Here is a 20,670-nt window from a genome sequence, read left to right as displayed (position 1 = left end):
CCCCTAAAAAGCCAATTAAGACAGCAGCCAAAAACACGTGCAAGCAGCCCCCCAAAAAGCTACTGACTTAGCTAAAAAAGGAGGATGAGCATGGATATGTTGGTTGAAATTGGAATGGTATTAGGATGATGTTATGTGGGTGTAGGAGATTGGGCATGAAAATGTTGTGAGTTAAGATGAGCGTCTTAGAGCTTAGAGCGGTCCACTGTAATAGCAGCATGTGTGAACAACCGTCTCTGGCGGGAGCTGTCCACGGCGGTGGGTGCAGAGCTCCGGCTTTTGCGGTCTGCTGCTAAAAGCGGTGGGTGCAAGTGAGCGTCTCTTGCAGGAGCTTTCCACGGCAGTGGGTGCAGAGCTCCGGCTTAGAGCGGTCCACTGTAATAGCAGCATGTGTGAACGACCGTCTCTGGCGGGAGCTGTCCACGGCGGTGGGTGCAGAGCTCCGGCTTTTGCGGTCTGTTGCTAAAAGCAGTGGGTGCGAGTGTGCGTCTATAGCGGGAGCGATCCAAGGCGGTGGGTGCAATGCTCCTGCCTGTGTTGGCCACTGCGGTGGCAGGTTTTGTATATTGTCGTGTACAGCGGGAGCGGTCCACGGCGGTGGGTGCAATGCTCCTGCTTTGCAGTCCGCTGCTAAAAGCAGTAGGTGCATGTGAGCGTCTCTGGCAGGAGTGATCCACGGCGGTGGGTGCAGTACTCTAGCTAGAGTGGTCCGCTGTTAAGGCAGTGGGAGTGTATTAGCATCTATGGCGGGAGCGGTCCACGGCGGTGGGTGCAAAGCTCCTGCTTAGGGTGGCCACTGTGGTGGCAGGTTTGTTGTATACGGTCATCTGTGGCGGGAGCGGTCCACGGCGGTGGGTGCGATGCTCCTGCTTGTGCTGGCCACTGCAGTGGCGAATTTTGTATATGGTCATCTGCTGCAGGAGCAGTCCACAGCGGTGGATGCGATGCTCCTGCTTGGCATTGCCACTGCGATGGCCGATTTTGTATACAAACGTCTATAGCGGGAGCTGTCCAGGGCGGTGGGTGCAATGTTCCTGCTTGGTGTGGCCACTGCGGTGGCGGATTTTGTATTTGGTCATATACAGCGAGAGCTGGCCGTTGTAGAGGAAGTGATGCCCTGCCTTGGGTGATCCCCTGCGGGGGTGGTAGGTTTGGAGTTCTGTTGGGACTGGTTAGGGTCTGGAGGGCTTTTTTGATGAGTGATTGGTCTGAACGAATATAGCTTTTGTATGCGTTAGAAGACCAGCGGCCGAGGGTTTGAATTTGCTGTTGGGAGAGACCTTTCTCTGCTGCAGTGGTGGCTGCCCCTATTCTGAAGGAATGTGTGGAGAAATTTTTTTTATGGGATTCCGGAGTAAAATAGGACTGATTTGAGGTGCTTTTGGAACCAGAATCGAGATACAGGGTGGTTGGAATCATCTGTGAACAGAGGGTCGAGTGGAGTTTTAGTTTGGGATTTCCTGTATTGGAGGAAAGCTAGAAGTGTTTGAAGGGGAAAAGTAGGAGTTTGGAGGTTAAAAATATATATGAAATGCCCATTTTTGGTCTGGTCCGTTTTACTTTGTTTGATGAAAAAGGATACGGTTTCGTGGTCTACGATAGATAGGTCAGAAATAGTGGGGTGAATATTTGGGTCGAATCTGGAGTTGACTGTAAATTCTGAACATCTGAGGAAACGAAAAAGGCCAGAATGAGCATTGCATCAAGAGTGCGGGCAGTATGGATAGAAGAGTAGCCTCTGCAGAGGGTGGATATGCATTTTGAGAGAATTTCGAGGGTGATGGGCATCCTTGAGTCGGATCGGGAAGGATGCCTTCTTTGGATGCCCTTGATTAAAAGTGAAGTCTGAACATTGGTTATTTGAGGTGAGGCGATGCCGTGGATGAGTTTATGGAAAAATTGGATACCACTTAAGTAGCCCTTAATAGAACCGACTTGCAGATTTTTTGAGGTGTTAAGAAAGGAGATGATAGATAGTGATAGGTAGAATTGGAGGTTATACCTTGCCTGGAAAGATTTAAAGCATTTCCAAGCGGTCAGGTAAGATTGCAGGGTTCTGTGAGAAACTGCTTGTAGGATTGAGTCGAGGGAAGCTTCGAGGAGGGACCTTAAAGGATGGTTCACTGGAATATTAGTTGTGAAAAGAGAAGAACCAGGGTTGCATAGGGTTCCGCTTCTGGCGCCAGCATCCTGGATTTCTGCAAGGATCTGTGCTCTGATGGAATTGGAGACAGGGGTGGGGTCCAGCGCGGCAGCATTTGAGGGCATAGGAAGGGGGTTAGCAGTGGATATTGAGAAAGGGTGGTGGGCAAGGGGAGAGATGTGGAGGCGTCTGTGTGCCTGTGCTGGCACCTATGGCTGGCTGGGCTGTGGGAACGGAAATGGACGAGTTAGGTCCTGGAGCAATAGGAGAAACTTGAGGCTGGTAAATAATGGACAGTGGATTGTGGGGGCTGGTTGCCAGGCATGGTGGGCAGAGTACTGTTGGTGTGGGTTTATCTGATCCAATGAACAGAGTGGGTACGGGCTAGGCTGATGGCTTGTGGGGGCTGGAGCCGTGGTGCCTGCTGCGTGGGTTGCTTGCTGGAAACTGGAGGAAGAGCTGCTGGTGTTTGGGTCCTGGGCTTTGCTGACACTAGCTGGGGCCTTCTGCCTCCTCCCGGAGGCTTAATACAGGTGCAGATGCTGACTTCCCGGTCTTCCCCTGGGAGAATTACAGCTTCTTCTAGTTTTTTCCTTTCTTTTGGCTGGAGGAGAAATGTTTGGCGAAGCTGCGCCTGTTTGATAAGTCGAGTACAGCGAGAGAAGCTCGGCTTTGTTAGCGCGGCGGGAGAATGGAATGTTCGCGTTTGCGAGTACTTGACGCAAAGCCGGAATTGTCCATTTTGTTGCGGATGGAGCGGAAGAAAAAGCTGAACGGTAGGGAGAAGCCGGGGGAGCTTGAGGACGTCTGGGAGGTGGAGGCGAACGTGATCTTAATCGCGTTGGCGAATGGATAGTCGCTCGCGTTAGTTTTCTGCCTCAGGGCGAAGCCGCGCGCTCGTTTGAAGTTCCGGGCGGGGCGTTAGCGTGCTTGCTCGGCGGAGTCGTGGAGGGCTCGGCGTCCTCGATTTCGTAGGTTTCTGGCGATTTGTCTTGTTCGGACATGCTGAATACCATGCTCGGAACGAGATATCGAGGTAAGAGGCTTGTGCGGATTTATAGTAGGCTTCTCTAGCTCTGGTTGGATAATTGCGTGATTAGGAAACGAGAAGCCAGCCGCGTTAATTATTAGTGCGTGCTCCTCCCGAAATTTGTTTATAGCTAAACATCATTCATGCAAATGTACCTTTAATTTAAATTTACATTCAAATAACAACAACAACACAGATCAATTTGGCCACGAATCTTGTATTTGTGCACAATTTTGACAATTCACTGAAAGAGGAAACGCATCTTAACATGAAAGTTTACTCTACATAATCTCTCCAACGTGATTCGTGTATGAAACATCGAAGCTTTTAACTTTCCCGAGTGCCACAAATCGCTAAAAAATAAGAATTTGGATTTAAACGTTGCAGCCGTGTCCTCTGCGTTAATCATTCAGCAGTTTCAGGGGACATCTATCCTGGAAAAAAATAAACGCCTTTCCGGTGCAACACGTGCCAAAGATGTTTACAGGAAGGTGGCGATGACCCCGGGTTCGTTCTGCAGACCACCCGGAAAACTCCCTGCTAATGAGCTAATAATCTGAATCATGTGTGTTCAATAAAACATCTTCAGGAGCTTCAGGCGTTCTCATGCAACCAGTGTGTTAAATGCCAACAGAGGTCACTACAGCACTGTATGACACCTTCAGAGACCGAAGAGTCACAGATTAATCACTAAACCGACGTGTTTGACTGCAAAGGTCAAAGGTGTTTGACTGCACTTATTAAAAAAATGTTGCAAAACTTGTTGTCCAGGAAGAGCAGGAAGACGCTGTGCAGCGTTACGTAACCTGCGTTTTTGGAGTTGTATTAAAGTGCATGCTTATTTGTCGACTGCTGCGGTGTTTATTGTCTTTTTCAGCATGGACTGGACTCTTATGCTGCAGTGAGCCATGTTACATAAAAATCACAACAACTGTGATCTTTAGACCTTTATATATGTACATATGTACATGTATACATGTGTAATATATATATATATATATATATATATATATATATGTATGTATATATCTAAAGGTCATGATCTCTCTAAAGGTCATGATCTGTGTATATAAATACACACACACATATGTGTATGTATATGTAGGTGTGTGTGTGGAGTAATCTGAAATATCTTAACATGAACACACAATGTTTTTACCTCCTTAATATGGTACACATTAACCCCATTCAAATCTATGTGATAAACGAGTTAGGTGAAAAGTAATCTTAAAATCATCAAAAAGTAGTCCAAACACATAACAGATTAGTTTTTGTATTGTACAATTTTTTTTTTTACTCATAAATCGCAGTCTGTTACTACAAATTACAAGTAATCTATGCAGGTCTGTGTACTATGTGTACTTGTCAAAGCCTATTTTAGTAACTTTCATATAAAAACAAAATGGCTAAAATGTATTTTTAAAGCTGTGAAACATTTGATGTTGTTTGACAGTTCAGTGGAAAAATTGTAAATACACATACATACATATATATATATATATATATATATATATATATATATATATATATATATATATATATATATATATATATACACACATATATACACACACACACACACATATTTATATGTGTATATGTATATATGTGTATATATATATATATATGTGTGTATATATATATATATATATATATATATATATATATATATATATATATATATATATATATATATATATATATATATATGCTGCAAGATCTTTATATAGAATTATTTTCACATTGGTCTCAACAAACATACGTTCAGCATGTGTCCCAGTCAGAGGTCACGACCTTTACATATTAGAGAAAGCATTACTAAGATAGCAACGTAATCGTTCGATATACAGCCTTTAAACGTAATCTAAACGAGCTTTCAAGGTTTGTTTTGAAGTTTAAAAAGTGAAACGCGTTGAGCATTTCGCCGCACATCGCGCTCTTTCAGAGCTCCAGCCCGGGAGTCGATGTTAACAGACACCGCGCTGATTGACCGCTCGTCTCACTCCATCCACTGCTCTTCAGATGACCGGCCAAAAATAGCGCGCTAATCTGCGCGCACGCTGTCGCAAAGATCACCACGTGCCCTTTCCTTCCCCTTCGGGTCCGGTGACCATAGAGACGGCCAAGCAAATCCCCGATTGGCTGCTCGGCCGTGACGCGGATGCATTTAGGGAATTCCGTCAGCTGTGCCGCGGCGCGCTCCGAAGACGTCGCTCCGTCAAACTCTCCGGCGCGCGCGACTTTTACTCAGACGCCTTGTTTTGCGAGAGGAAGATGTGCCGTGTGCAGCAGGGGACCCAGAGAGCGTTGACTTTCTGAGTAAATCATTTATAACCTGTGGGAGCCTCCAGAAGCCGAAAGGAAAGAGGTTTTCTGTTTGATATGTAAGTGACCTTCTTCGCGCTCCAGCCTTCTTTAGAAACTTTCCGAGACGGTCTCGCGCTGCTTTTAAACACCTTAACCAGCGCAGGGCCAATATTCATTCATAACGTGCCGTGCTTATTTGAGATAAAAGGATCTATTAGATGCGTGAGGATCCCATTGGAGAACATCTCCAGAAAGGGCAGGGAACACACAGTTCCAAGAACAGGAAGAAATAGAGAGCAAAGATAGGAAAATCGATATCAGAATCATAAACTGATAAGTATTTCTGATTATTAAAGGCCATTTAGTTATTCTACAGTAGATTTAGCCCCACTGTGTTTAGTAAAGGATGTTATTTTCGTTTTAACTCGTTTGCAGATGTCTGATTATAGGAAGACAAACAACACGCCTTATATAAACCCCCAAAATTGTAATTGTTTTGGTGCGTTTCTGTCCCACCCAGCTGTTTGTGTGGGGCCACGTATGCAGCGTTGTTTCAAAATCTGACTAAGGTTAGATGATCGAGTCATTAAGGCGAGAACCGGATCGGTCTGATTCACGAATGAAACATCCGTTGGGTTTGCGTGAGCTGTATTGTTGCTCAATGCAAAGTTTTGAGCGTCTACTTTTTACTGGCGTCGATCGAGATTGGTTTAGAATACCTCATTAACAGCTTCAATGAAGGGAAAACACGATATATACTTGAAAAAAGGGCTCGTAAGTAAATCTGGGAAGGAGTTTGTTTCCATTGATCGATCAGTTCAAGGGCAGTGTAATGCAGCCCGCAAATCACACGCACTTTTTGGTGGTGCCTATCATTGTTTGCATTGGGATTTTCATCGAACGTGGGCTCTTTCTTGTATAGAGTGTAAATAACGAAACTATGCGCTTATCTTTCATTATCTGGCGCTCGCCGGTGACGTGCGCAGAGCAGATACAGAGAGTCACGGCGTCGCTGGATTTGCCTTATCGTGTCTTATGCCGCAGATGGATCAGTGACAGGGTCAACACGCACACGGCGAGCTCGGATATCCTCCGTCTCAGTATCCACCTCCTCGAGGCCACCCGCAGGCGTCTTTAAATAGATAAACGCTTTAGCTTGGCCGCCGAGGCCGTGGCGCTTGTGTCACCGCTCCGATGTTACTCAGCAGATTCAGAGCCCGTCCCAAGCGTGTGTGTGTTTTCTCTGCTCCGTTTGCTAGAGACAGGCATGTTCTCGGATGCCTTGGAGGCCGTAGGACAGGTGGAGGGTTTGACGCTGTCCCCTCCGCAGACCCTCCCGGACCCCGACGATGAGGTGGAGCTGGGCGCCGAAGCGAAAAGACGAGGCCGATATCGCCACAGCTTACAGATACTCAAGCCCTTTCGGATCACGCACAAGTAAGTTGGATGCAGGTGTTATAGCCACGTAGGGTTGAGATGGACCACAAAAGAGCAAGATTCAAATGAGTGAGAGTCAGATCTGATGCAGGGCTTGTTGGGATCGGACGTATATTTGGCTGAGATGCAACTGTTTGAAAATCTAAATAAAAATAGAGAAAATCACTTTAAAGGTCGTCTAAATTAAGTTCTCAGGGATGCGTATTGCTAATCATAAATTAAGGTATAATATATTTACAAAATATCTTCCTGTGATTAATATCCTGATGATTTTTAGCATTAAATAAAATTATAATTAAGCCACGTACACCGTTGGCTATTGCTACAAATAAAACCGTGCAGCACACATGTAAAAAAATATACATTTTTAGAAAGGCACGCGTATACTTTAGGACATCTGACCGCTTACGGCTTTTATTTGATCTTTTCCCCTCGCTCCTTCGTTTAAAAGGCCCCTGCGGTGTGAAAAACGAACTGTATTCCAGGACGCGTCTCGGTTTGAGCTCGTAAACGCTGCATGCGTAATTACAGAAGAATTAGCAAATGCTGTTTAAAATAGTTCTTGCTGGAGTACAGCATGTCACACTGCAGGACAAGGTATTAATCGGCTTTGACGCATAGTTTACGACAGATAGACTTCCATATGCACAAATACATAAAGCTTATTTTATGATTATTCATGCTTAAAATGGGAAAGAATCACTTCATGTGGCTTTGTAGATGAATATATACAACTTATAATTAAAATGTATAAATGTGTATTTATATATTATGTGTGTGTGTGTGTGTGTGTGTGTATATATATATATATATATATATATATATATATATATATATATATATATATATATATATATATATATATAAAATCTAAGTATATTCCATTGGTTGTTGCCAAAAATTATTTTAATCATTATATATATATATTTTTTATATATTTTGTATTTCTCACTTCATAATGACCACAGAGCAATTTTGACATTCAACAATATTTCAATAGATATTTTGCTAAACAAAACTTGCAATTTCGATAATGCATTAGTAAATGCTGAAATTAAAATGTACTAAGAGTAATGCATTCTGTAAAAGTATTGATCTCATTAACTAATGTAGTTAAATAATGTTAAGTGTTACCAACATTTTTATGTTCTGTCCTGTCCTGCCAAATTATCTGGCAGAAGAAAAATGAATTACCTCTTTCTTAGATTGATTGCCACGTCAGACTCCTTAAATATTTCAATCTTAAGTTTCACAAACTTCGAGACGCACTTTACTTTCACACAGCAGTTCTTTATAGACAATAGAGGAACTTCTTATCTACTTCCTTGAATAAATGGTTAGTTATCCAAATAATAATTAATCTGCCCTGAACTCAAACCTTAAAATCAAGCTGCGAGCTGCTTTTATCATCTGAGTCCATCACTTGATTAAATAGACATTGGTTGTTAGCATCACTGCTAGTTTAAACCTGATCGTGATGAATAGTTCACACCGGTTGCTTTGTTGATACGCAATACATTTGTAAGGTATCTTTAAGATTAATGTTGAAAAACCTAACGTATATTACGCTTATGCTTATGCAACGCAGTGTGAAACCTGTTAAAATGGGGCCAAATAAACATATGCACCAAAACGGTGCGAAACAGGCCTTCCATTTTGACTCGAGTGGCAGTCAATGAGGTCTGATAAGAACGCTCTTATCCTTTACTCGCAGACGGCTCGATTTTTAACACGCCGACTGATAAAGAGCCACTGAACTTTTTCACTGCTTCGTCCGAGTTCTGAGAGGGACGTGCGAACCGCTGCTCAAACACGAAACGTGCGATTCATCTCCAGTTCGGCCGCAGCCAGCAAAGATTTTCTCTCGCGTTCAAGGTCACGCCGTTCTCAGACATAGCACATAGTGCCTAGATCGCCGATGCGAGCCAAACTCTTCCATTCTCGCCCGCAGACATCAGCACCCGGTGGACAATGCGGGGTTTTTCTCCTTCATGACCCTGCAATGGCTGTCCCCTCTGGCGTGGAGGGCCCACAAAGCGTCCTGTCTCAAGATGGAAGACGTGTGGGGTCTGTCTTGCCACGAGGCTTCGGAAAACAACTGCCAAAGGTGAGCTACCGGACGAAACCGAGGCTGATTTTTAAAACAAATTAAGAGTAAATTAATCGTGCAGTGAGTAAAAAATCCTTGTGCAGAAACTCCACATGTGCGTCACAGAACAAAAAGACTTGCCAGGAAATCTCTAATACGGCCACAGATATCCAGCTATCGCTGTGACTCAATAAAAACAAGATAAAAAAACTTGAGCTGATTAAAAATGAAACACGACTCAACAATATAGGGTTCTCTGAGCTGTCTCGGGTGTTTTTATGATAACAAAGTAGATTTAAGATCCAATGCTGATTGGCACGGCCTTCAATTATTACAGTATAGAAAATTTTTTTGTGTACATCAGATCAGAAGAAGGTATTTTAAACACGTGATTGGTGTTGTGGAGTAAAATCACGTATATTTAACAGGTTTATAAAAGTATCGTCTTTAGTTCGGGAGGATGTTTGGCGCGTTTTGCTTTTTAAAGCGTTCGTACGATGATGCTATTCTGTGCAGTTGGTGTAATGCAATGTGTTTACGTGGTTTAATGTTCAACATGCCGTACATTGTTTTTAAAAATTCAGCGTTCTGTGCTCTGATTGGCCAGCTATGGGAGAGAAACGTTGCCATATTAGGAAACCACGACAACGCTACTAAACTGCTTAAACACACTTTATCCAAAAGGCGAAACGTGCGCGCGTATAACGGAAAAAACGCAGCTTTTGCCAAATATTATTTCGCCCGTTCAGCCCAACCCAGGAGCCAAGCGTCTCTCGTGGGCGCCAACGCCGATCTGTGAACAAACAGAACTATTAGAAAACACCTCCCGTGCCAAGGTCTCACACAGTTGACGCCTTGACGGCGAGAGGTTGGTGTGGGAATCCCTCGAGTCACGGCGGGGATTGATAGCTGATCTCCTCCCGCGCTCACACGGCCCGGAGAGTTATGGCAGGTGGGTGTTATTCATAGCGAGGATTAGACATCAGAGAGAGTCGGCCTGCACTTTTCCTGCAGGACGGTTATGTCATTAACGCGTGTCAGATCGCAGCCCGTGTCCCTTTCGACTAAGCTGGCTCGTTGACGGGGCTCAAAGGGTTTCTCGAGGACGGGGGAGCATAGAAAAACACCTGTAATCCGTAACTCTTTCTAATCACAGATTTGAGATTAGCCCGCATTCGGTGAATGAATTGGATCAGACTTTGGCTGCGCTTTCTTTTGTTTGCGAGATCAATGATCGCGTTTAAATACAGGCTCCCGTATTTGGCCTGACAGCTACGCCTCAGCGGCTCTGTAAGAAGCGGTGTCCGTTTTCAGTGTTTGACCTCAGGGTCCGTGTCTCTCGTTACTGGATTCGTGTCGGAGAGAGAGCGGAAGCGCTTGAGCACGTGTTTCAGCAGGGGTGCACTGGGGTGGGTGTTTTTGGGGGTCTGGGACGCTTACGTAAAACAGAAGTCTGTTGAAATGTAAACAAACCAAAAAAAAAAAGTTCAACGTGTGTTGTGCCCTTGTGAGAGATAAAAGCTGTGAGTGTGAGTCTTTGGCACGGGAGCTGAAAGTTCAAAACCTTGGCCCTTCACATTGATTGTTCATTGTGAGGATGAAGTTTGTTTTTCCTGGAATTTTGCATTACAGTATTTGATAGCACTTCATTTTACGGTTGCACCTATTAGTTGCTTATTAGCATGCACATTACTAGAATATTTGCCATTTATTAGTGCTAATTAAGCACATATTAATGCCTTATTCTACATCTCTAATCCTACCCAATACCTAAACTAACAACTGCCTTAATAACTATTAATACGCAGAAAATCAACAATTTGTTGAGGGAAAAGTTACCTATTCTAAAGCGTTACCCTATATTTATGAGAAACTGAACATTATTTGTCATTTATTTCTTGACACAATTGATGTTCATCATCATTGATTATCTGTATTATTAGCAGGAGAAGGTTTAAGTGCATAAATGATTTTGATTAATCATTAAAATTTCAGAAAACATATTTAAAAACGAAGTATCTGATTACAAGATCATTTCTGATAACATGCGTTTAGTTTAAAATTGATAGGGTGAGTTTTATTTCATGCCGACTTTAGTACTTGAATCATTTAAACTCAGGTTAAAAGGATGATTGGTTAAAAATACAATTTTTTGTCTTCGTTTACTCATCGTAATGTTGTTAGAAACCATGAGTTGTAACCAAACAGTTGGCAGCCATTGACTGGTCAACTGGTTTCGATGTACTATATTGTATACATAGAAGTCAAAGGCTACAAAACATTCAACAAGACATCATCTTGTGTTCAACAGAAGAGAGAAACTTGAGGCTGAGTAAAAGATGACAGAATGTTTTTTGGGTGCACTATCCCTTTAATTAAAGATATATTACACTAACAGTCCACATGCAGTACCTGTCCTGTAGTTAAACCGCTCTGTGTTTGGTAACGCTTCATTCAGACTGGAGTGGCTCTGGCACGAGGAGCTCAAGCGGCGGGGGAAGGACGGGGCGTCTCTGTCCCGGGTGTTCTGGAGGTTCTGTCAGACCCGAATGCTGGTGGCCATCTTCTCCCTGCTCATCACCATGGTGGCTGGGTTCGTTGGACCTGTGAGTTGTCCTCATTCACTTTCTGACATAAGTGTTGGGTTGCATGCTGACCTTTTGACCTGCTTCTGCTATGCAGACCCTCACTGCTGGTCTCAATCGGGTCGTTCCCATCTGGTCTCGTGGCGTAAATATACCTGGGTCATATTATCACGTTCCCCCATGTTGTGACCATGACAAAAATAAGTGAACTAAACACGTGAGAAAGCAAGATACATTGCTAAATAAAAAAAAATAAAAAAAATGATCCCCATGTATCATCAGCCAAAGACCATCACAACAACCTGTCAAAATAAAAGTCTGTTTTAACTAAAATAATATAGTATATTACTACTGTATAATAAAATATATTTCTCAAAGCAGCAATAGTATAAATATATAAATATAAATATAATAATAGTATATAATAAACATTATAATTTTTAAAGATGTTCATACAATCAAGCATTTTATATTAATGCATTTAAGTATACATTTTCTTTGACGAAAAAACCAACTTTTTATTTCATTGCATTTTGAAAGATTATTAAGTTATTAATTTATTTTAACACCATTTTTATGAGCAGTTTGATCTTTAGTAATAGTAGCAGTAGTAATAATAATAATAATAATAAACATTATATTTTTTAAAGATTTCCATACAACCAAGTAATTTTTATTAATGTATAAAATTCTACATTTTCTTTGATGAAGCGTAAAACAATTCATTTTCATTTCATTGCATTTTGAAAGATAATGAAGTTATTAATTCATTTATTTTAACACCATTTTTATGAATCATAAAGCAGAGAATCCATGAATAAATGAATAAACCTGACTGAAACAAATGTAAAGGGCCCCTAAACTAAAAGCCCTGCGGCATTTAATTGTGAACAAATACAATGATCTTTACATTCCCTCTCAAGGTCTAGCATGTGGAAAACATTTCCTAATGTTAACGGAAAATGAATACAGTTATAAATATTGATATTGTATGATATGGTTAAATCATGTTTGGCCGTATTAATTGATGAACTGTCCCTTTAACTGCGCTTTAACACTGTGATGGTTCAGCACTTTGCAGCTTCACACATGCACACATTTATGAACAGTTTCATATTCAGAGGATCAATAGAGAGATTATATTTGCAGCCTGCGCAGGCTCAAAATGAAAATCGTAATATAAACCGGAGATTTTCATACCTTCTCGTACTTCAAACCAGTATTAATCCACAGGATTGTGACGTGTTTCTGGATTTTCCATGGTCCAGGAGGCATGTTACTCGTATTATTCAAGTTATTGCCTGCTGCTTTATTTCTGTTGCCAAATGAGCTTAGATCTTTATTCAACAAAGAGTGATTTAGAGTTCGGATTAAAAAAAAAAAAAAAAACTCTAAAAAAAAAACACATTTTTGATCTTATTAGTTTCACTGCGAGGGGATTTATTTCGGTGTAGCTGGGAGTTTCTCGCTGCGACGCTGTTGGGAACGCAGCTGTTAATTTTATTTCCCCACACAAGGCCGCACATGCCCCTGACAGCACTCGCTTAATAGCATTATCAGGGATTACACGTTACAAAATAGCACACTTATTTCCTTGTGTGACGGTCTTGCCTGGGCGGCCTCTGCAATGCTTTGTGAACTCTGCACAATGGAGACAGTGTGTATAAATAGGGTTTCGCGACGTTCGTTGAGAATAAACCATTCCACAGCAATGCTTCGTTAACTCTGCTCTGTTTATTTGAAAACAGCTCTTTCAATTCTGTTTCTTGAATTCTTTTTAACTTTGTGATCGTATAGTGTTTGTTTTAGATGTTAATTTCTTTATACGTGACACATTTTCAATTACTTATAAAGCACATGAGTAGAGATCCTAAATATAATACAGAGCAATACAATTAAACCGTATTATAAGTGAAACATCCCCACCTAGCGGAGAATTTGAGCAACACATTTTGAATCAAATAATTTAACAACTTTTAACAACATATTCAACAACATACCTGCACAATGGAGACAGTGTGTATAAATAGGGTTTCGCACATTCGTTGAGAATAAACCATTCTACATAAAACACAACACACAAACAGATTACAATCGGCCTCGTAATATAATCTCGTTATAACTCGACATTAAGCAACGCACTCGACGCCAAACATAACTCAACAGAGTCTCAACATGTTCATTGAGAGATAACGTCACAATAAAGCAAATATTTGTGTGATTTGAACACTTATTAATGGTAATTCTCAGACCGCGACACACGTGCAACTTACCCACAGCAATGCTTCGTTAACTCTGCTGTGGGCGGTCCCTACTCCACACGCTAAATTACATCCTGCACCGGGTAGATGGCGCTGTCCCCATTTATGCAGTGATTTTACATTTGCACTCCGTTACATGCACCCCCCTAAAATTATGCTAAACTGGGGAAGCGCCTATACAGTTAGAGAGCTTAACACCACAAGAACCAGAGAAAGGTAACAAAAGCAAGACAAAAAAATAGTTGTGAGAATGTCCTTGAAACACTTCAGTGTGAATGTCAATTACAAAATTCCTCCATAGGAAGTGTGCAAGTATGGACTGGTACCAAAATCCATGCAAAACACAGACTGAAGAGATGCCCTAAACACCTCTCTTTATATACACTATTCAAGGATTGAGAAGTCAACTTCTTAAGAAAGATCTCAGCTCAAAAATTACAATTCAACTTGTAACCATGAAAATTACCCATGAAAAAGGTTTTTCACCACATCAAAAAGAGAAATTACTGAAGGTGATGAATCATGCACAAACTGATTATTCATCTCACAGATCAATCTTTGTGGAGGTTTAATGGTCCTACCAGCTCTAGTTCTAATTGCGTCTGTGGGAATGAGTTCTGGTTGAGTACAAATTACAGGGTCAACTGTATCCAGAACAGGGTTATTGTCTACTTGTGAAGGTGGAAAAACTGGCATAGTCGAAGAGTGCTGTGAGGAACTCTGGCCTAACTCTTCATCAGGGACTAGTTTGTCATTCAACACATGTTGAAGGTCACTTCCCTGTTCAGTGGATACTGAGCTGTTACAGGTATCAGAGTCTGCTTTCGAATTGGAATTCTGAACATCCAAAGAACACTGAACTCCGGACAAGGCACTTGAGTTACTGTCATTTTCGGGCAGTTGGGCTGATCAGACTGCATAACCCAGTGAGCCGTTCTTGTATCATTGTCAGGATGATCAGGCAAGTCTGAGGTCAAATCAGTTGAATGAGATGGTAAATCAACTTCATCGTTGTACAGAAAGTTAACAGGTAGTAAAAGGTTCCTGTGCACAATCTTTTCTCTGTCCGTTTCTGTGTCTTTTATCCGATAGACATTTATTGGTGATCTCACAGACATCACTTCGTAGAGGTTTGACTCCCACTTATCTGCGATTTTTCTTTTCCACGCTCTCCACGATTCGCCAAAAGGACTCTGTCACCGACAGTCAAAGGTGATCCTTTTACTTTCCGATTGTAGATTCTTGCATGACGAGCTTGCTCAGTAGAACTGTGCTTCTGTGCAATTTTTGCAGCTTCGCGAGGTCACATTTAAGCTTGGATACGAAATCTGAATACTTCACAACAGTATCATCTCTGAGAACATGCTGGAACATCACATCGATGGGAAGACGTGGGACTCTCCCGAACATTAAATAGAAAGGCGCAAAGCCTGTGGTCTCGTGAACGGTGCAGTTATAACAGAAAGTCAGCATCTGCAAAGACTGTGGCCACTTGGCTTTGGACTGAAGAGGTAAGGATCTTATCATGTTCCCTAAGGTTCTGTTGAAGCGTTCCGTGATTCCGTTCCCCATTGGGTGGTAGGGGGTGGTGTGTGATTTCTTAACACCTGCCATATCCAGCAACTCCTTCATCAATTTGCTCTCAAAGCTCGGGCCTTGATCCGAATGCACACGCATCGGGAATCCGTAAACACAGAAGAGACCGTTCCATAATCGATGAGCAACCTGCTTTGCGGACTGGTTCTTACAGGGAAAAGCGTAGGCCATTTTGGTGAAATGGTCTGTTGCTACAAGAACATCCACGCTCCTGTTATCACCCTGCTCCGCTGTCCAGAAATCGATGCAGATGAGTTCCATCGGCTCAGAGGTGTGAATGTTCTCAAGAGGTGCACGATCTCTTGGTTCAGGGTCTTGCCTCACGACACACGCATACAGTTTTTCACATAATTTGCTATGTCGCGTTGCATGCCTGTCCAGAAAAACCTTTGTCTGGCCAACGAGAGTGTCCTGGAGCGACCTTGATGACCAGCCGCATCATGCAGACCATGAAGCACTTGTTGTTTCAGAGTATCTGGAACGACGAATTGATACAGCTTTTTGTTCATATGATTGTCTCTTTTAACTCTGAAAAGCATGCCATCTCTGATGTTAAGTTTATTCCAATGCCTAAGAAGCCTTATGACAGGACGAGGCTCATTAGCACGTTCATGTTTGTCAGGGCGTCTGTGTCGTTGAACATAAAAGAGAGCTCTGCTTACAGTGTCATCCTGTTCTTGTGCAGCTGACAGAGTGCTTGCAGTGAGTGCCGTAGTCTGGTCCATATTGAAGAAGTGTGGAATGGATTCCACGCCCATCATCTGTCCTACACCGCCAGAACAATGTGCGTCCAATACTGCAGCTACATCCTGCGAACTCAAAGCACCTGGGGACGTTAGACATTGGCCACTAACTCCAGCTGTATCAGAGGGGTCATCAGCAGAACTTAATGCTTGACAGTTTGTGGTAAGACGGAAAGAATCTTGGACGACTTGATCTACAACTCCATTAACCTGATTGAGCAAAGAGTGGTAAGGTTCTGTGACAAGTCGATGACTTACACTTGACTGGACGAAAGGTTCCCTGCTCAGGCGTCAGCGACAATGTTCTTAGAGCCAGGTACGTATTTTAGGTCAAAGCTGAAAGAGGCTAATTTAGCAACCCAGCGTTGCTCACATGCATCAAGGCGTGGCTTGGTGAGTATGTAAGTGAGGGGATTATTGTCCGTCCAAGCTGTAAAATGACGGCCCTTCAACCAATAATGGAACTTGTCGCATATCGCCCACTTGAGCGCAAGGAATTCTAGCCTGTGAGCCGGGTAATTCATCTGGGAACGAGACAACGTCTTGCTAGCAAATGCCACGGCCTAGCTATAGTGCCACCCTCAGGAATCTGAGAAACAACAGCTCCCAAGCCGTCAAACGAGGCATCTATAGATAATATGAATTCACGGTTAAAGTCAGGGTGTGCTAGCGTTACGCTTGTGAGAAGATCCTCTTTCAAGGTGTCAAATGAATCCTGGCATTTGTCAGTCCAGTCTGTAGGTGCGAGCTTGGTGCACATAGCTTTTGAGCTAAGCTTCCTTCTCCTTCCTCTAGAGCCTCTCGTGTCAGTCTTTGAGATGAGATCGAATAAAGGCTTGGCTTTGGCAGAACATCGCTCTATAAAATGTTGGTAGTATAATACCATGCCTAAGAAAGATCTAATCTTCTTTTGGCACGGAGTAGCTCCATCAGAATCCATCAAGTCAACTGCTTTAACATCTGTGATGGCCTTTATTTTCCCAGGTTCTGTTTTGACGCCATCTTCACAAATGACATGGCCAAGAAACTTAACAGATTTTCTCAAGAAATGGCACTTTTTAGGAGATAGCTTGAGATTATGGGCTTTGAGTCTTGAAAACACCATCTCCAGCCTTTCAAGAGCAACCTGCTCGTTGGGGGCAAAGACCATGAGATCATCGAGATAACAAAGTAAGCTTGTGAAGTTCTTATCACCAAAGATTGACATCATCATGCGCATGAATGTAGCTGGACTGTTGCAAAGGCCTTGGGGCATCCTGTTATATTCATGCAGCCCAAATGGTGAAGAGAAAGCAGTATATTTCCTATCGTCCTCATGCAAAGGAACATTATAGAAGCCTGAGGTAAGGTCCATAGTCGAGAAGTAAGCGTTTCCTCCAAGAGCAGCTAAAGCGTCTGACTGGTGTGGCAGAGGATGGGCATCTTTTACAGTCCTGGCGTTCAGCCATCGAAAGTCAGTACAAATCCTCAAATCACCGTTCTTTTCCACACCAGGACGAGGGGCGTACTCACTGTTTGATTTTCTGATTATTCCTTTCTCTTCCATTTCATCCAGCGCTACTCTCAGCTTTTCATAATGTCCAGGCGGTACACGACGGTAGGGGAGGCGAAAAGGGTCTGTCGTCGATTAGGCGGATCCGATGTACAAAATCTTTGGCTTCGCCACAGTCCATTTTGTTCCTCGAAAATATGGACTCATATTTCTTCACAAGATGGAGTAATTTCATCTTCCATGTTGAAGGCACTTCACAAGCTGTTAGATCCAAGTCGTTCAATCCCAAATCATTCAAGGTCTGTACCATCTCGTCTTCAGATTCCTGGGAGCCATCATCATGTTGAAAGTGTTGAACTTGAGACTTAATATAGTCACTCTCTGGGAGATCTTCAACAGCGATGCAAGGAGAAACATCCGCAATCTTTGCATTTCTTCTCAATGTCAACACACTGTTTGTGGGATTTATAACTTTCACAGGTATCCAGCCGTCACCCCATAAAGGTGTAATGACTCGACCCACCATGATCTGCTTAGGGCCACATTTGGATTGGGTAGGCTCCACCAATACTGTACTACCCACAGACATCACAGAGTTGACGGAAGCTTGCCCCATACAAGGTGTTCAGTTTGGGGTTGAAGCGTGACACAGTGCTTGAGTTTAACAGTACCAACTTTCTCAGGTGCGTGATCACCTCTCCATCGCTGTGTATTGGACAGCAAGGAAATGAACTCTAAACACTCCTTTTGTCCATCACCGCTTGGTAGTGAAATCAATTTCCAGTAGTCATCCGTATTTTTCAGAATAGTCAGCAGGCTCTTGATGGCGTTGCTGCCCAAGATCATCTCATCAGTCTGGCCTGGAACAATCAGCACAGGTACTATCATTTTACATCCGTAGACACAGATGGACAAATCATACATTGCCGCTTGGCGTGACACGATGACCACCACATCCAATAATCACAACATCATCGGCAAAACTCTTTGACAATGTAGAAGCACTTGCTAGCAGCTTAGCTTCAGCTGCCTCACTGAGAGTGCACGCCATTGAGCCACTGTCGAGTAATGCAGTGAAAGACGGACCATTTTCCACAGATACAGCAGTGTAGAATAACGAATCGGCTCTAGGAACTCGTTGTATCCCTTGAAATACAGCTGTTTTCTCAGGTGAGACACTGGATTTGTTCTTCTCAAAAATAGACTCATAATCTTGTGTGGCAAACATTGGAGGATTATCAGTTTGGTCTGCACTAACCTCCTTTACGCACAGACCTGTCAGTTTTCCTGATGAGGCTGAGGTGACCGTCTCCACCTAGGGCAGGACCGTCTGGAATGACCTGGTGACTGACACTGAAAGCATAGCCGATGCTCACGACAATGAGTTAAGGCAGAGTGGGAAGCGTCGTCGCAGATAGAACATGGCAAGGCATCAAAACCTTCAATCCTAGGAAGTCTGCTGTAAGGCTGCTGTTTAGGACGGGACTGAGTTCTGTTAGTATTGGTTAGCAGGACCTTTTCAAGCATGTCGATGACCTTTTCAAGAGCAGATAAATCTGGACTTTTCTGTTGTTCGCACATTGAAGGAGCAGGCGCTGGAACTGAATTAACATCAATCTTGTTAACCGAAACTCTTTCACTGTGGCTGCGATGCACTGTACTGGTGGCTTTGAACGATAAGTCAGATTGATAGTCATTAAGGACGGCCTGAACTTCATGGGCTGACCACTTGTCAATCGGCTTGGATCTGAAGGTCAAGGCTAAGTCTTTACTTGGGCAGTGTCTGATAAACATGTGAACTATTTCCACATGGGGCTTGTCAAGTGTTTTACCTTGCTCTCGCAGGCATTCAGAGGCAACATCCGCTGCTTTGTTGAGTCTCAACCAGTAGTCGTATGGGTTTTCATCCTCTTCAGGTAAGGTAGTATAAAAGTCGGCAAGAGGAACTGGAGAGTAATGATTAGAGCTGAAATGTTTGCGAAGCAGGCTGTAAACGGAATTTGGGCAGACAGCAATTGCAGAATCACAATTTCTGATCCAGAACTTGACTACATCTTTTGCTTTACCACGAAGGTGTACTAGGATTTCTTCCACATGTTCATCAGCACTCATACTGCTCTTTTTAACAAATGTCTTCATGAGATCCTCCCATTCCTCAATTACAATCGTGTCAGAGCTATCCCCTCTGAAGGAAGGCGGCTCCTTGACTTTCCTGTGCTGAATCACTTGGTTTTGAGACACATTTAACATGCTTGAAGGTTGAGTAGTCCTATCATCAGTGTGCTGTTTACTTGGTGTGTCAGTGTCTAAGCTATAAGGACTGAGATGAGACATAATGTTGTCTGCTAATTGTTGGCCAATCTGATGAACAATTGAAGTCATCTGCCCTAACATGTCATGCACGCTATCACTGTTAGGTGTTGAAGCGCAGGCTGCTCTGTGATTGACATCTGACTGTGTGTCATCATACTCTCTGCCAGGCCTACAACTATCGTTAGCACTGGGACTGTTCATTGAAAAGGGAATTGGAAACCCTAAAACCCCTCTACCTCTGCCTACTGGACCAGGAGTACATTGGTCAGGTAAAAAACCGTTTACTATTACTCATCATAGGCAGCAAAGTTTTCAAAAAAAAAAAAAAAAGTACATACACATGCAAAAATTAATTCAATATAGATGAGCAGAGCAAGAAGCCGAAAAAGGATAAAGCGAGTGAGTCCCTTGATTTCGAAAGGCTGTGGACTGATGATGAACTGTTCCAACGATGATGAATGCTTAAAGTCCGTAAGAGTCAACACGGTGATCACGCTCAGCTTGCTTGAAGACACGACCCACGGCAACACAGCGGCATCACAACTTCACGGCACCAATGTGACGGTCTTGCCTGGGCGGCCTCTGCAATGCTTTGTGAACTCTGCACAATGGAGACAGTGTGTATAAATAGGGTTTCGCACGTTCGTTGAGAATAAACCATTCCACAGCAATGC

The 20,670-nt window shown here is 42.9% G+C and overlaps 1 protein-coding gene and 1 pseudogene across 5 annotated transcripts in view; both read left to right on the top strand.

The window, feature by feature from the left end:
* enox2 (ecto-NOX disulfide-thiol exchanger 2) overlaps positions 1-20,670 on the top strand; it is a 385,733-nt gene that overhangs the window by 187,973 nt on the left and 177,090 nt on the right. The gene's annotated exons all lie outside the window — the stretch shown is intronic.
* The window catches only part of LOC122358142, a 49,035-nt pseudogene continuing 33,717 nt past the window's right edge, over positions 5,353-20,670 (top strand).

Source organism: Puntigrus tetrazona, chromosome 14 (assembly GCF_018831695.1).
Source record: "Puntigrus tetrazona isolate hp1 chromosome 14, ASM1883169v1, whole genome shotgun sequence".
NCBI lineage: Eukaryota > Metazoa > Chordata > Actinopteri > Cypriniformes > Cyprinidae > Puntigrus > Puntigrus tetrazona.
This window is presented reverse-complemented; position numbering and strand designations above follow the sequence as displayed.